The sequence below is a fragment of the Megalops cyprinoides genome, chromosome 15, assembly GCF_013368585.1.
Source record: "Megalops cyprinoides isolate fMegCyp1 chromosome 15, fMegCyp1.pri, whole genome shotgun sequence".
Classification (NCBI taxonomy): domain Eukaryota; kingdom Metazoa; phylum Chordata; class Actinopteri; order Elopiformes; family Megalopidae; genus Megalops; species Megalops cyprinoides.
This window is the reverse complement of record NC_050597.1, coordinates 470,374-486,692: the sequence shown is the minus strand read 5'-3', so window position 1 is coordinate 486,692 and position 16,319 is coordinate 470,374. Positions and strand designations below refer to the sequence as shown.

Here is a 16,319-nt window from a genome sequence, read left to right as displayed (position 1 = left end):
TATATGCTCTGGCTGTGTTACAGTGTGATACTTTCTTTTACTCAATCCTTTTCAGTGGGGAGGCGGTGGTACTGAGCCAGTGCAAATCATTTGACATTTTAAGAGTAAAGTGTTTGGTATTTGAGAGCACTGATGCTAAAATAATTGTGTTGTCTTCTTTATGTAAGCTACTGCAGGGATTTTGGTAACCATGGCTAAACGTAGTTGTCATGGTCAGAGTTGGTGTATAAAGTCTTGTGGGGGAAAACGATTGGGATGTTGAATTTTGTCCTGTCCTTCTAAGGGGGGATTTCTGTCCATTCTTCTCAGCAGAATTGCTTTAGGTTTCTGTACATATGTTTTCATTTTTGAACTGCTTTGAGTTCAAACCATCAATGTTTGTCAGAATTGAGATTTAGTGGTTAAAACGATAGTTTAGAACTTTTATTTTGTGCTCTTAACCATTTCTGTCTCGGCTTGGATTAATACTTCAGATCCTCCTCATGATGGGATGTTCAGTCTCAGACTAGTGTCAGTTTCTTGGCTGAAGGAACCAGGTTTTGGGCCAAAGTGTCTTGGTACACGCTGTAGTTCATTACTCTCTGTGTCTGAACAAGGCTGGAGATGAAAAACAACCCCAAAGCATAGTAAACCCCACTGTGGGCAGGGATTCTACACAGCCGACAAAATCAATTCAACCGATGTTTATTATTATTGTAATTTTCTTGTTTGAAAATGATTGTTTTCAGATTGAAGTAAATGACCTAACTCCAAACAGCCATTTGTAACTGTGGCAGTTGCATAACAGGTTTTGCTACATGGTGGAAAAAACATTACTTTAAGTGGGTGGATTTGGTTGCAAGCTGTGTCTGGTTTAGTTTTAGCTTGGTTACCAGTTATGTGTGAATCAAAGTTTATTGCACAACAGCAAAGTTGCATGTGATCATTGTGCACATTTGTGTTTTTTGGGGGTGTGACAGAGTGCTGTCACTACGGTTGAGTATGCGCCCTGACTGCCATACCAACGAGCCTGGCTGTTTGGCATCGCGGTCAAAGCTGCAGCTTGGTACACCGTAGACCCGGGTTTGAGGCCGGGTGGGGTGACTGCTCTTGCCCTTCGCTGCAGGGGGTTAAATTTGCTTTTCATAACATTGTCTGAACATAACACTGACTTGCATTCTGCAACACTGATTTAATGCAAAGATGGGGCTCTTGCGTCTCTCCCGGCACTCCCTGGCATCCTGCACGGTGACGGTCCATTCCTCCATGTCACCGTGTCACTGACGTCACAGCCACAGGGAACAGGTCAGGGCTGGTATGAAAGTGTGCTCTGTGAGAACAGCCGTCTTAGTTTGGACTCATGGCTCCTGTCATGACTGAAACTCTAAATCCATATTGTTTGCTTAAGGCTTTTTAAATATTTCTCCACTTGATGAATCTGTGCTGAATGTGACATTTTAGTACCATGTTGAAATAACATTAGTCTTGGCATTTAAATGTGTAAAATATGTGCAATAATGAATAAATTCCTCCTCATCGTTTTAACCTATCAGCATATCGACCACTCTGTGTTCTTCTCTTTAAAGGGACTTTCCAGGCAGAATAAGCTTCAGAACCTGCTAACTGTTCTGACAGAAAATAAATCAAGTCACATGTTATAGGTACAAATATTGTCGTAGAACAGAGTTTGTAATCTACTTTAGTGTTAGCTTGATCTGAATTACAGCCAAGCTTAACAATTCAAGTTTGCACTGTAAAGATACTGTAACACTGTAAATCATGATGCCCCCCCCCCCAGACATACACACGCACGCACACCGCACGCACACCGCACGCACACCGCACGCACACCGCACGCACACCGCACGCACACAGACGCACACACACACACACACATTCTCATTTATACATGTGACGTAAAGGGGAAAGTGGTGATAAGCTTAACTATTGCATGGTTTGTAGAATGTTTGGAAAACAGAAAGCCCTTAATGCAGTTACATGTTCATACCTCCATAAAACATGTACCTGTAACATGTCCCAGTCAAACATGTACCTGTGTTAGTCAATATCATCTTCGATCTCTTCAATATCCTGAATGAAAATTGGAGCTGCATCAGTGTAACTCTGTGTGAGCTGTTAGAAGCTGATGCTGTTAAATGGGCTGATTACCTTGCTCACTTGTCTTTTCAGCTGGTTTAGGGCTAATGGATTTTTTATACACTCAATTTTTCCTTTGTGCTCATTTAAATCAGTATTTCAGTTTATTCAGTTCAGCAAGCTGCTGCTAACATTAGCATCTCGCCAGTTGTGGCAGTGTTTGCTTTGCATTGTGGGATATATATAGATTTCACAAATTTTTACTTCTAAGAAGAAATCTTTAGTTCACAGCTTCTGGTACATAACTAATTATAAACGACTCAAAGCAATACATCTCACAAAGTATGCTGTGTAAGAACAATGTAACAGAAACCCAGGATTCTAGGATAGCCTGAAAAACCTCAGGAAATCCTTGTCCTTAAATCCATATCTTAAAGTACTGGGATTATGCATAGAATCTTGGTTTTGGCTCCAGCACAGTATCTGCTCTCCAAGCATTGGCATATGCATGAACGCTTAGCTGAGCGGGAACTAGTGGGTAAACATGCTGATTCTGTATGAACTGAGTACAGTTTATAATGTAATTGTATGCCTGAGTGAGAGAGAGCACAGCCATCGTTATTAGTGCAGTTTGGATGCAGTTCATTTCTGTCCAAGCCTTTGACCCTGTTGTCAGTTGTATGATGGCTCCACGGGACAGAATAATTGTGTCTGACTCACTCACTTGGAATAAGCATACACACATTTTACAATATCAATAAACAGCAATATTAAGCAGCAAATAGCACTGATGAAATGACAGACAACAGTAACCCATACCTTTTGTTACCATTTTTAAATGAATATATTCAGAATTTTTTATTTTGTGTCATTCACATTTCCTCACACAGTAAATCTGGCCGCTTCTGAAAGCTAGCAGTGTTATGAATGGGCTTCCTTTAGGCAGGGCTGAGTGTGGCTGAGGTTGGAGGCTGCAGGAAAGGCGCTGTGTATTCACAGCTGGGCTGAGAGAGAAGCGCCCTGGGGTGAAAACCATCCCCTAACCAGGGGTTACTGTGGGATCTTTAATTACCTCTGGGACTTCAGACATTGGTTTAACAACTCACACAAAGATTACTCATCTAAAGCACTTTGTCTCTATCACTGGAGACTGATAATGTCTAGTGCCTTCTACTGGCACATATGCGCCACTTTTAACAGCAAACTTATTTTTCCATATTAAAACTAACATAATCCAACTCTTTAGCCATCTGGTAAGAGAAGGCTGTAGGACACTGGATAGCTACTTGCACTTGGGAGACTATTTTTTTTTGTTAATTTTTTTTGTGTTTAAAACTAAGGAAAAAACTATTTATTGTATGACTTCTCTCCAGTCAGTATAATAATCAGTAGACAATACTGGTCTACCCCATATTCTACTGGCTTACTTCAGACAGCAAACGGCAGCCTGATAATGATGCTGTTAGCCATATGTCTATAAGTGCTTTGTTCTATGAATGATCGTGGCAGTGTATTCCTTCCAGAAGGTCATAGGGCCTCTTTATGTACTGATACCTCATCGTCGAGCCAGAGGGGGCTCAGCAATGTGATAATGCAGCGTGAGAATCTTGTTTTACTAGATGTTCCTCTCACAACACTGATGTTTCCTCGTACTTTGTCCTCTAATCAGGCATCCTCAAAAACTTCCTCCTTCAATCAAACTATTTTTAAAACTTCCTCCTCCAATCACACTTCCTGTAAAGCTTCCTCCTCCAGTATCCCTGAAGTGGCAATCTGATGTGCTGTAGAGGTCCTAAATTTGATCTTGAAGCTTGCAGGTTCAGTTCAGGCACTGCTCTTGTACTCTTGAGTAACCTGCTTTGCTTATAAATATATAAATATCCAACTGTGGAAATTAATAACATAAAACTGAAGCTTAACCACCTTGGAGAAGGGCATTGGATAGCATTCAGCTGGACAGGGTGATCCCCACCCAGGGTGTCATGCATGAAGCTATGTACATGCACCATAATTCTTTGAAAGTCATACATCTGACATACATTGCTGACATACATCGCTAACAGTATTGCAGTTAATGATACGAAGCAGCTGACAGTGAGGGCATCAGTGTCTGAGATTTATTAGCTGCACCACATTGTATAAACTGCGAGTGTATTTTACTAATGGCAGCTATGGTTACACACTGTGTCATGGTCATTTATTGTGATGGTGTCTTAATGCTTACAAGTTCAATGTATTTCTTATTATGAAGCTGACATGATTGAGACAGTGAGTCTTTAGACTGAAGGCTTTGAGAGCTCCACTATTTCCTGCTTTATGAGTACATGGACAAGCATTATGTTAATTTTGTATCACATTTGTGGGTTGACCTGTGGAAGCATTTCGTAAATTAAGTCACCAGCACGCTGTAAGTTAGACCTGATGTATGTGTGTACACTGGAATTAGTGGATGAGGAGCGGTTCCATAGCTGTAATCCGTTTTCACATCAGTGGCAGGGAGGTGTGATGGTGAGGGATCAGGCTTCGGAACTCATTTATGTTAGCATTGGACATGAGGAAATATTGCATGTAATTATCATGAATCAAATTAATCATGCATTCAGGTAGCACAAACAGGACATAGGCCAGTCATCTTCCTTTTTTAAGAGTCGGTACATCAGAAGGTTATGTTCCAGATGTTGCAAACATTTTGCCCCCTCCTCTTGCATTTGTCCATTAGGGTACAGGTGAGTGTTAAAGATGGAGTTTATTTTTTGTTTTTTTCTTCCTAAAATCACTTTCCCTGACAGCCCTTCACTTCGGCTGTCTGAAAGGCGTTAAAGAGTAAGTTATAGGTCAGCTTGTCACTGCCAGCCTCCAGTCTTATTGGCATGCTCAGTAGTGCGTACAGTCAGCATACACATCAACCCTCATTACTGGCCTTCGTTCAGCTCGCTGGCTGTGGAAAAACATCTCCCATTCTCTCACATATTGCATTCTCCATACAATGTTTGTTTATGTATTAGTTGTATTCAACGATAATCTACAATGTTTTTTCCTAACCTGATGTCTACTCTACAGCTTCTCATCAGAATTAAACTACTAACCTCCCTCTTTCAGGGCCTGTGATCTGTAGTGATGCCACTGCTTGTGTTACATGGGCTACAGATTGATGTAATCAAGGAAAATGACTGTAGTGACTGAGAGTCAGTGTCTATGTTAGTGTCACTGTTACAGAAACCTGTGCTTCATTTCCACAAGAACCATGTAGCTGATCGAACTAACATCGCAGTAATGTGAAAAGATTATTAAAAATTTGTGTGAAAACATCATCCCTGCAATTGCTGTGGCAGTGTTGTTGACCCTTAATAATAAAATGAAGTGCTGAGTGAGGAGAGAGGGCAGGGTTAACAGACCCCCAGAGATGGAGCTTTATACAGCTGTGTGAAATGTGTCTCTGTGGGCAGAAGTCAAGAACTGCTGTAGCCAAAGGGTCAACCACGTAGGTCAGTGCTTTATAAAGCCCAGAACTGTTAGCTTTATGGGAAAATATGACACTCGGAAAGAAAAGGGCATGAGTTATGAGAAGGACGGGCAGCAGTGAATATGCATGATCGGAGCGGCTGCCCCAGGCAGCTGCTCTGTGTCACCATGGGTAACTGTATTCTAGGAAATGAAATAAAAGCCAGAGATCGGTCTTACTGCCCATCTTTAGCTGTTCGCAGTATGCAGGCCATTTTTCAGTCAGCATAAGATCAGCTGAGGTGGTTTCGGATCTCCTCACTACCACTGTTTATTTTTGCTTCTTTTCCATCTTACCTTTTCGCTTTGAACTTCTCCATAGTCAGTGTGCCATGGTGCTTGGACATTTTTTCCTCTAAATCTCTTCAGATGATTCTTGTTAAAGTCTTACCCTGCGCTCACACTGGCAGCGACAACAAGCGACAAAGCGGCTGGAAGTCATTCCTGTCCAATGGCCACTGGGCGAAACTGAGCGACAGGGCGCGGTGAGTCGCCTGGCGACAACATCGCCACGACTTGGCGACAAAAGAAGTTGAGCAAAGTTCAACTTTATGCAAATGAGCAGTGACAGAGTCGAGCGACGGCCAATCAGAGGGCAGATGTGTTCCTCTTCCACGCATGGATAGTGGCGATTGTGAATGCTACTTTGCGGTCCATGGTGAAACTGTAGTGTTTGTAGCAAGATCACACTATTTATAGGAAAATAAATTCCCTACAAAACATATTTTTCAGCGGGAATGTACCTGATTTGTGGGTTCACGCATATATTGGGCGATACATTAATAGCCCTGCCTTTAAGAAAACACAAACATACAACTCCACGATGAATATAGCAAAGACGATGTAAACATACCATATAAATAATATATAATAAATATATTTTTAATATTTATTAGTATGTACATTTTTTTTTTTAGAAAATTGATGCATCTCCTGTCAATACATTTGTAGCCCACTTCCTCAAAACTACGTTAGCAACGCCCACAAGCTGGCTGCAAGCGACAGCTAGGCGACTTGGCAACATACAGCGGCAAAGTGGCTGCCGGTGTGAGCACAGGGTTACTCCTCATCAGCAGAAAAGTCTTTTGGTGGCCAGAGCCGTGAAAGTGGTTTAGTCTCTGAAGAACAGGCTTGTTCTGAGTTTTACATTCTGCTTCTCGCCTGCATTTTCTTGTGACAGAGCACAGGTTCATGCTCACTGAAACCAGTGTGAATGAATGAGTTGCCTCTCTGTAGCCCATATATCTCACGGATCTCAAGGCACTTAAGTCTTTGAGGCAGATGCGGGGGTCAGCTTACCTCAACCCCCCCACCAAGGTGTAGCACCCAACAAGTGAAGTATGGCAGCCATTTTACTCAAGAACCCTCACTGCACACTCTCCACTGTGGTGGAGAGGGGGGGGGGGGGGGGATTATGGAGTCAGATAAACTGGAGGTTTATTAGATGGCCAGACTGAAACTATCATGTGTAATTTAGCCTGGACACTGAGGAAGCCCTCTTTGCGATAACGTGACTGATGATGACCATGAGGCAGGATGTTGTTTTAATGTCTCTGAAATGTGGCTTCTGTCTCAGCTCAGTGTCCCCATCACCACACTGGAGTGTTGGTGTGCTGTTTTGTTCAGAGGCTCCCACTGAAGTTCTGACCAAGCCCAGTGTCCAGTTCTACTCCGCTCCAGCCTTCAGAGCAGAGCTGCAGGGTAGCATGTCTTCTGGCATTGGAATCCTGCTTGGTATGTTCTTCAGCAGTAAACTGAATAAACAAATGTACTTGACTCTTTGCAGAAGTTAAATGTACTGGAGGATGCAGATCACTTTAAAGTGAAGTTGGAATGAAAGTGCTGTCAGATGAGGACCTTAGTGAGAACTTAATGAGCCTGCAGTTCATCGCCCAATCTTTCATTCATAAAATGTGTGCTTAAGTTTTAGAACCATTTCTTAGAGCAAAACCTGAAGAAGGTGAGGTCAGGCAAGGTAAATATAGAGAAATGTTTACTATACATAAACATATTCATGAAGTTACATTTACACACATGCTAGATGGTGTAAATGTAACTAAAGTGTAATTGTATCTGTAGGTAATATTAGGGACAGCAGAGTTTTTTGCCTGTTTCACCCAGTCAGTGCTGGTCATCAGGTTTGACTATTTTTATAAAATATATATCCCAGATTTTTAATATTAACTTGTTGAAATGATGTTTGCTAAATTTGGGATACCCTGTATGAAACTATATACAGCTGTGGGAAATGTAAATATGTTTCTGTTGAGCTTCTAGCTGTGCAGTCATACTTGTATGAACCTCATATGGTAAGACTGTTTGTTTCTTTTTTGTGAGATTTTTTGTACATACTTGATAGCAAACGCAGTTGTGGCTGATATTAATATTGGAATTTTAGCATTAGTGGTATTTGAGGTCCCGTGGGAGGCAGGAGAAGTTCAGACAGAGCAGAGAAATCCCTGAATAGGCCTGAGCAGGAGCGCTGGCAGCGGAGCTGTATGCATTAGTGAGGGATTGCATGAGAACAGAAGAGCCTCTGACATATCATGGTATGCATAAATAACCTAAATCCTCTTTCTTGTGCTGTTGGTTGGGAAAAATGCAAATGTTTCAACCTTTTAGACTTGATTATTTGTTACTGACTCAGTGATTTCCAAGCAAAGCCTGGAATAATTAATTCTGTAAGCTCTTCCTGAATACTGAGAAGCGCATCCGTGCTGGAAATTCCTAAACCCAGATTATAGAGTTTATAGATTTAGTTTCTTGGTAATTGTTTTCCATACTTTCTGTAGTTGCAAATGTAAATGCATGTGCACATCCATATGTGTCATTATCTATGACAGGAGTTCCCTCAGTGGCTGTCTTACGTGATACCAAGCAAAGCCGATGTTTGATATTGTTTGCCACCCTGAGTTCCATGCCGTTCTTTAGGCCTGCATGGTAGTCACAGGCTCGGGTTCAGTTGTACAGCAGTACTGGGTGAAATGAATGTGTTTGGCATGGTGAATCTGAGGGTGGTGCTCCTGACTCACAGCTCCAGGATTCAGGGTTTGAGTTTAGTCCTCATGTGGATTTCACATGTTCTTCCAGTGTCTGTCTCTCAGTCTGTAAATTGGTGTGTGTGTGTGTGTGTGTGTGTGTCTGTGTTTGTGTGTGTGTGTGTGTATGTCTGTACACCCTGTGTCATCTCGGCTCAGCACACCATGCCCCGACCCTCACCAGGATAATGTAGTTACTGAAAATGGATGTAAATTTATCAGCATTTCTCAGAGGATGTCTCTCTAACAGCTGGCCATTATCTGCAGTCCCACTGGGCTTGGAGCGAGGAGGATGGACACGTCTGTCTCAGCCCTGAAGTCACGCGTGTTTCATACGTCCCCACGAACACCGCCTCTCTCTGCAGGACGTTTCTTCTGTAGGACAACAGTCAGACCAGCCCGAGCAGCACCTCTGTGCGATGTAGAGATGTTTCAGTATGGGCTCATTTAAATTTCTCATCTGAAATAATTGTTTGCCCGAGTCCCACATGATAAGAAACTGGAGGAGAAACGGATATCCTGGCTTGTCAGAAAAACCCGTCGCACGCTCCTCTAACGGCCTCCTGTCAATCAGCACAGTGGCCCTGCTCTGTGCCAGGAGCAGCATGCCAGTGTCACTGTCAACACTTTACATCCATCGTGGGCACCATACAGGATCATCTGCTGCACTATGATATTAATTTGCTCATATTTCCACCCATTGAATTTTATCTAATGTAATTTTATGGAATTTTATGTTGAGTCCCATCTGGTCATGTCAGCAGCCTAAATTCATCTTTGTGTGCCAGCCCTCCACCTTTGCAGTAACAAATGCCTGCTAAATGAAATATTCATAAATCCATCTCCGTTTTCTTCAAAAGCAGTGTGCAGCAGCCTCCTTTTTCTGATTTATCTTCAGTTTTTATGACTGCTTTACGACGGCCCATTCTGTGATATTCCACACTCATGCAGGGAAGCTGTGTGATCTCACCCGGGGGAGGGACGGACGAGCTTCCGTTGATATGTCTGATGTAATAGGAATGGTGGGTTTGCATTATCTCTGTGTGTAACGGTGCTCCCCGCAGGTGCGGATATGCAGGTGTTCCGGTTACACAGGTGCCTTCTGCCAGGTTTCATTTACCCGGAGTGATTGTATCAGAACTTGCTACCTGTGTGCTGCTGATTTCCCGGAGGTGCGGTGACCTCAGGTCTGCGTCTGAAGTGAATTCCCTTCAGTGCGATGCCGTACAGGCAGGCCAGGTCCAGTGGGTGCATAAAGCACAGCAGCTTATTAAAACAAACACTCAGCTTTATTTATTTATTTTCCACCTGCTCAATCTGTTTGTGCTATATGGCCATTTTAATGTGAGGTATGTGAGCTGTGACTGTGTGGGCTTCATTTTTAAACATAATTTACCAGCTAAACAACACAATTTAAATACTAGGAAACAATACAGTTTAAAGTGTGCGTGCGTGGGAGCGAGTGTGCGCGTGCGTGTGTGTGTGTGTGTGTGTGTGTGTGTGTGTGTGTGTGTGTGTGTGTGCATGTGTGTGTGTGCGTGCGTGTGTGTGTGTGTGTGTGTGTGTGTGTGTGTGCATGTGTGTGTGTGCGTGTGCGCGTGCGTGTGCGCGTGCGCGTGCGTGTGCGTGTGCGTGTGCGTGTGCGTGTGCGTGTGTGTGTGCGTGTGTGTGTGCGTGTGTGTGTGCGCGTGTGTGTGTGCGCGTGTGTGTGTGCGCGTGTGTGTGCGTGTGTGTGTGCGCGTGCGTGTGTGTGTGTGCATGCGTGTGCGTGTGTGTGTGTGTGCGCGTGTGCGTGTGTGTGTGCGTGTGCGTGCGTGTGTGTGTGTGTGTGTGTGCGCGTGTGCGTGTGCGTGTGCGTGTGGGGTGGGGGGGGGGGGGGGGGGGGGGGATAGTAACAAAACATTACAGAAAATACAGATTCTTTGTTCCAGTTACTCTATTACTGATATACAAACCATACAATTCAGTGTTCAGAACTTAAAAGCATAAAAACTAAGAATTTTAAAATTCTCAACAGCATGTTACTTAAACATGTTATTTTTCAGACAGACGTGATATTTTAGGAATAAATTTGCTATTCTTTAGAGATTAAATTAGTCAGTTTGGTTCAACCTTTGAATGTACCACCATTTCAGAACCACTAAAACCAGAACACTTTTGGCTTTACCCTCCTCGGATAAGAGGAAGTCTCTATCTCTTTTTATTGCCCCGCTATAAATCCTGTTTTAATGGGTCCTGGTTGATCCATTTGATACATCCAGTGTTTTAATGGGGTGTAGCTGCTTTCCCAGGGTTGCTTTGCCTTGCTTTGCAGCAGGTGTTAGACAGTAGGAACACGTCTCACCATTTCATTCCTTACACCAGAGCCGTTTGTGACTGTACAGCATTCTTATAAGACCCATAAAAATATTTGTATGGACATAACAATCTTCCAGAAGTGCTTCAGAGAGTTGCAAAGTCAGGAGTATGGAGCTTTCTGGAGTCAGAGATGGATCATTAAATCCAGGCTGTGCCCTTGGGATTCTTAACATTGTTTGACAGACTTCCTAAGACTTCAGCTGCAAAGATATGATTTTTATACAAAGGTGAATCTTTGATCCAAGGCCCCAGGACACCCTGACCGTCCCTCACTGAGAGGAGCGAGAGCATAGCAGCGATGTGTCACTGTGAGACTCCCCTCAGACCCTTCCACTGGGGGCACTTACAGGTTCCATCTGAAGTTAAAAGCGTGTTAGTTTATTTTTCAATGTATAACACGTTTTTTTCTTGTAGTTATTGAAATCCTTTATATTTTTATTAAGCCTTGAGGCAGACCAGCAGATTTCACTGCTAGTTTGTTTGCCACTAATAGGCCATTACTCTTTCAGACAGCTGCACTTATATTTCCTGGACACTTATTGCTTTTCACATGATTATGCTATATTACAAGCGGTACATTATCAGAATGAACAAGTTTGTTCTCAAGTGATATGATCTCATGAATATTATTTATATATTGCTGCATTATTGACAGAGAATCGTTTTTAGCAGGCATAAGGATAATCATATGTCCTTTTAGGCATACACACCAGGAGCACAACTAGAGTATCCTGTTAAACGGGACATATTTAAGTTCCTTGAGTTTTTCTATTGAAGGATAAGCAACCATGCTGACTTTCTGTGAATAATAAGTGCCATATTAACTATATCCTAATTGGATCAGGAAGCTGAAATCCTGTTAACTGACCTGTCCATCTGCTTGTCACAGTGACATTTTCATTGGCTTCTGCTATCTTAACTGAAAGAGTGGTTCAGCAGTGGTGTTCCTGCTGAAAAACGTCTTTTTTAAATAATATCATTAAATGAATACTTCAGAATATGTAACGCCTAATATGTATAGTGCAACATATATTGTTCTACAATGTGTAATATGTTCTGTGAAGTTATTTATTTCAGAGCAGTACTGACGTGCTTTACCTCATGATACCTTACAACAGTTATTGTAACATGCTCTGTAAGTGTTTTAGTTCAAAGAGAAAAATCCTGTTCTCCTCATTAGTTAAATAGAGACATAAAAGAATCCATGACCTTTGGTTCAGACTGGTGGCCTTGGACTTGGAATGTTTGAGAAACCCTTCTCTGGGTTCAGGGACACAGATGATTCTCTGTATCCATGCATTATTATTATTTTCCAGGATAACATCTATAACAACATATCAGTTCAAGGATGTTCTTTTTCCATCTTCACAATGCAGATTATTAAAAAAAAAATCATGATACAAATATCAAAGCAAACACAAAATAAGACATGAGTATTGATTGCGTGATAATGTAACTAGAACATGGAGATCTGAAACCTGGGCCATGTAGAGGTTTGTTTTTCCATGAAGGCCACACTGCATACCGATCCACTCCTCTCTCCATCGCTGCCCCTGCCGGGTACCTAGCCTCCCCTCTGCTAAATAGGATGGCTTACAGGAAGGAAAAACAGGAAACATGGCAGAGTCTGAGAGCTTAATGATTAGAGAAAATTACAGAAATAAGACGACATGAAATAAAGCTATTTGTCCACAGATGGCCTCTCTTGATAGTAGTTGTCTGGACGTCATCCAGAAATTGCTGTCTATTGATAAAGGAGCATCAGTCTGCTCCGTCCTTTTTGCACCAGGCTGTATCCCCCATCTTTGAAGGTTATTTTTACTGTGGGAACCGTTCCATCTCCTGTAATTATTTTCTATGGATAATAAATCTTGAGAATTTCTTTTTCCCTGAAGATGACTTGCTGAGTTCTAATAAATGCAGTTTTACTCCTGCCAGAATGAACTGTGTGCAGCAACCCGGTAGGTCTATATAAGGTATAAATGGATAAAAAATAGAAAAAAATTGAAATTTTTTTCCAGTACGCATGCTTTGATGTGTGTAGTAGATAGAACGAGGTATTCAAGGTGAACTGGTTCTTAACAAGGGCTTCTGGACGAATAAGCTGAGAGAGAAGTGAGGTATTGCAGCACTTCATACTCTCACATAAGATTCAAGATTCAAGAACTTTATTGTCATTGCACAATGACATTGCAGTTTGTGTCAACCTCCAACGGTGCATTTATATTTAGTCCTCACACATATTTACAAAAAAATAAGCAACATAAAATATCGTCAATAAAAAAAGTACAGAATCTAAACAATATAAGTACAAAACATAAACAATATAACATATTGTTTTTTGCAGTCCTGATATCTCTTAAGGTTCGCTCTGGTGATGCTATAGGCTGAGGTCTCCTGATTTAAAGGCCGAGTCTCTGGCCCTGAGCAGCCGTTTGTCCACGCAGTAGTTAATGTATGACAATACAGATGAAGTGTACACCTCCAGGTCTGTTTTGAATGCACAGAATGGAATATATTTGCCCATCAGACAGTCCTGGAGTTGAGAGATGGCTCCCTCAGGCCAAACGCTTGATTTCTTACCGGAGTCAGCTGTTCTGTCGGGATGAACGAGCGAGCGGCATGCTAGCTCGATTGTGGTATCTGGTATGTTGTAATTCAGCCATGTATCCATAAAAATCAGAAAGAGGGGCACAAAGCCGCTGCATCCACGCGTGCCGCCATTGTATGCATTATGTCTTGTTTGAAAACTGCTGAAATTTGAAAGGCTCTGAAATAGAAAGGCTGTTTCATACATATTCATTAACTTTCAAACACACATTTCTTTTAAAGTTTGCAGTACTTACATAGCTGGCTATTGTAGCTGGTGCTTTTAGTTTTATATGGTTTGTTGGAAAGATGATGGGGTATATTTAATTTTGTTTGTAAATCTGTCTTACATGGTTAATGTAGTAACATTGCTAGTAGTGGTAGCATTTCTTGTGTCAGTGGCAGCAAATACAAACGTTTTGGTTGTGAGTGACTGCACTGGGCTCGCTGGCTCCCAGCCTGCTTTGCAGAGGGGCAGGTAGACTCTGGGGGGCAGGTTTCTGCAGGCGTTCCCACAGCTCCTGTCTCTGTCTCTCTCTCTCTCAGGTTTAGACGCTATGAGGCAGTCAAGCGAGGAGGTCAGTGCAGGGGAGAGCTGGGACTCCCAGCAGATCTGCACCGCCAGGTGACCGCCAGCGAAATCACTCCTAGGACTTTGGTAGGTGACTGGAAATCTCTGCTGAAAACAGACAACTGAAGAAGCTCAGCGTTTTCCTTTGTAAAAGGTTACCCATAGCTTACTCATGGTTTACTCACAGATTTCTCCATAGCTTATTCATGCGTTACTCACAGCTTTCTCACAGTACTGGCCATTTACACACTTGTGACATGGTGTCAGGGCCCATATGAAGAGACATAAGAGAGCTTTATCATTGTTCAGGACAACGAAATTACAGAAATATTTTAAGATTAGTGGGTATTCTGTGTTTCAAGTTGATGTTTCATCACTGGAAAATGAAACAGTGCAGTGTTGTATCACATGCCAATATTTGATGTGAGTTTTTAGGGAGAAAAATGAATACAATCTTACACTATCTTAATGTTTGAGCTTTGATGCGTAAAAGTTTGCTTTTGATAAAAAATGCTATTACTCCAGAATATTTGTCCTTGTTTTTTTCTATTATTTAAGACATTTTTAATTATAATATCACTGAAAAATTATATATAACATTCTGTATCTTGAGCCTGGGGAAGACACTAGATAAATAAAATATAGTATTAACAAAAAGAATAATGTGAATATATACTGTTTATTATATGATACTGTTGTTTGTTATATTTGTGTGGAGTGGTATACGGAAGCATTGCATAGCATTATTGCATCAGCCTGTTGAGTTTATATGCAGGTTGGGTATGTACCTGTGGTTTCTGCTCAATCAGTCCTGGGAAGGTGAGCAGCTACTGTTCCCCCTGCCGCTTGCATATGCCCACAGAGACATGGAGACACGCCTTTATTTGGCCTCAGAGGCTGTTTGGTCAGATTTCACTCTGATGTGTGACAGCCTCGGACAGCTGCTTATTGACTTTGCAGCACAGCCTGGAAACACACTTAATCCGCATGTTCTCACTGATACCAGCCTGAAACTGTTGGTTTAAAAGATGTCTTGCCATTTTTTCTGGTAGGTTTCTCATAGTCAAATGAATGCAGGGCTTTTCTTTGCTGAAATGAGAAAGACAGACAACAAGGGTAATGCTGTTGTTGATTTTAACACTTTGCACAGATTCCTTTTCCCAGTGGAATTGATGGTCCAGTGGCATCTTGCAAATGTGAATTTGGTTAAGATCCTGTCACCTAGGGGACAGAGTGTATCAGTCCTTTCATGGAGCTGTGAAACATATACATCACAATATATCGATCTTAAATTATTCTCATCATGAGAGTGTAGGTTCTTATGGTACGGGCCCCAGGGCAAGGTGGGGGGCTGATCGATCGGAGGGCTGGCCAGCATTAATGAAGACTGTTTGTCTCTCACTGTGGATCCAGGTGCTCAATAGGGATTGCGTGTCCAAAGAGGAGGGGAGCAGCATTCTGTGGGATTACAGTTGCCTGTCGCAGGGCAGGGAATCAATACTCAACATGATCCGTGCAGCAAGAGAGAATCTCGAATGTGATTTAGGGTGGGATAGTGAGTGGGTGTGCGAGGGAGACAGGTGTGAGCGCTGGTTTATTTGTAATGTGGATGTGGAATGTTTAGGGCGATTTTGGTTTCTGCTTGGAAGGAAATGATGGAGAGGAGCTTTTATCCTTTTGCTGGGTCATGTGCTGTGTGCTGTACACCAACTGCCTGTTAGAGCTGGCCAAACACTGCCTCACAACAGAGACAAGGAATTTCTCATTACCTTCACTGAAACTGATCCTGTCCATCCGCAGGGGCAAAACTATGTGCCTGTAGATTTATAGTAAATATTTAACCTAGGATGTGCGTTAGTCACACACTGTAGTATCACATTGGTAGAAAGAGAAGCCTGGGTTCTCTGTGCTTATAGATGTATCTCGCCACTCCTTCAGAAAATCCATTCAAAAAATGAATTTTTTCATTTATCGGACCAAAAATGAAATGTCCTTCAATTCAACTACTCCAGCTAATGAGGAAGACACTTGAGACAGTTCAGACAAGAAAACATTTCCTTTCAATCTGAAGTTCAGGGAAGCAATTTCCCAGGAGAGGCCTCAGGCTACTGTAACTAATATTCTGTAAAGATGAACAAAAGAAACCTTATGATTGATGATATTTTTATTTACACACAATGTTAGAG

General features: G+C 42.1%; 1 protein-coding gene across 3 annotated transcripts in view; it reads left to right on the top strand.

The window, feature by feature from the left end:
- Window positions 1-16,319, top strand: part of LOC118789792 (muscarinic acetylcholine receptor M3-like) — a 106,845-nt gene that overhangs the window by 31,762 nt on the left and 58,764 nt on the right. For all 3 annotated transcript variants that reach the window (XM_036546432.1, XM_036546429.1, XM_036546431.1), the window contains exon 2: window positions 14,109-14,220. The gene's annotated coding sequence lies outside the window, so the exon portion shown is untranslated. The remainder of the gene's footprint in view (window positions 1-14,108; window positions 14,221-16,319) is intronic.